Here is a 1,435-nt window from a genome sequence, read left to right as displayed (position 1 = left end):
AATGTTCCATGTGCACTTGAGAAGAATGTGTAACCTGCTGTTTTTGGATGAAGTGTTCTATATATATCTATTAAGTCCATCTGGTCTAATTTTTCATTTAATTCTATTACTTCCTTGTTGATTTTCTGTCTGGATGTTCTGTCCATTGATGTTAATGGTGTGTTGAGGTCCCCTACTATTATTGTATTGTTGTTGGTGTCTTCTTTTAGTTCTGTTAAGAGTTGCTTTACAAATTTTGGTGCTCCTGTGTTGGGTGCGTATATATTTATAAGTGTTATGTCTTCTTGGTGGAGAGTCCCTTTTATCATTATGTATTGTCCCTCTTTGTCTTTCTTTTATCTGTTTTGCTTTGAAGTCTACCTTGTCTGATATTAGTATAGCGACACCTGCTTTCTTTTGTTCATTATTAGCTTGGAGTATTGCTCTCCATCCCTTCACTCTGAGTCTGTGTTTGTCTTTGGGGCTGAGGTGTGTTTCCTGGAGGCAGCATATTGTTTGTTGGGTCTTGTTCTTTGATCCATCCTGCCACTCTGTGTCTTTTGATTGGGGAGTTCAATCCATTTACATTTAGAGTGATTATTGAGATGTGGGGGCCTACCACTACCATTTTGTGTCTTGTTTTCTGGTTTTCTTCAATTTCCTTTGTTTCTCGTCCCATGGTTTAATCTGTTCTGATGTAGAGCTGCTACTCTCTGTTGTTGTCCTTCTACTTATCTCCTCTGCTCTTGGTTTTGTAGCCCCTTTCCTTTTTTTGATTTTTAAAAATATGGAACGCTTCATGAATTTGTGTGTCATCCTTGCGCAGGGGCCATGCTAATCTTCTCTGTATCGTTCCAATTTTAGTATATGTGCTGCTGAAGCGAGCACTAAGGTCTGCTCTTTTTAGAAAGCTATACATCCCTGTTACTTTGGGAAATATCTACCTATAAGGTCTCTATGAATTTATGAGTAGAGAAAAGAAACACTCATGACATGAGAGCAGTGGCTATGGACTATGTTAATAACAACATGATAAGGTGAATTATGGAGAAAAGCAAAGCAAGTGCAGAGAGTACAATGCCTGTACATTATATCTAAATTTTAACAAAGCATGGTGTCTTATGTTTTGATCCACTGTCTCTCTGGTAATTACAACTAAGGAAGGAGTGGAGGATTTATTTGGGGAAAGCAGTACTTGCAGTGCCTGAAAACACACCAACAAACTATTATGCTAATACACCTCAATTCTCTCCTCATAGATGCTCATAACAATAGCGTCGATATTTCTAGATCCCTAATGTTACTGCGTTATTTTCCAACCGGGAGCTTTAACCAGCCGGGAGCTTTGCCTCACTACTTACAACTATGAATCTCGAGGAATGAAAAACAGAAAGCTTTTGGCTCTGAGATACGACTCCATCTATATTCCCAGTCTCTCATCCCTGGCTGAGCGTAA

General features: G+C 38.8%; 1 non-coding gene across 1 annotated transcript; it reads right to left on the bottom strand.

Annotated features, from left to right (window-relative positions):
* Positions 1-760: 760 nt before the first annotated feature.
* LOC139075431 (U6 spliceosomal RNA) lies at positions 761-867 on the bottom strand. Its single transcript, XR_011525793.1, has one exon. It is a non-coding gene; the product is annotated as a U6 spliceosomal RNA (small nuclear RNA).
* Between the last annotated feature and the right edge of the window lie 568 nt (positions 868-1,435).

The sequence above is a fragment of the Equus przewalskii genome, chromosome 13, assembly GCF_037783145.1.
Source record: "Equus przewalskii isolate Varuska chromosome 13, EquPr2, whole genome shotgun sequence".
Taxonomy (NCBI): domain Eukaryota; kingdom Metazoa; phylum Chordata; class Mammalia; order Perissodactyla; family Equidae; genus Equus; species Equus przewalskii.
The sequence above is the reverse complement of the archived record's forward strand: the minus strand, read 5'-3'. Positions and strand labels throughout refer to the sequence as shown.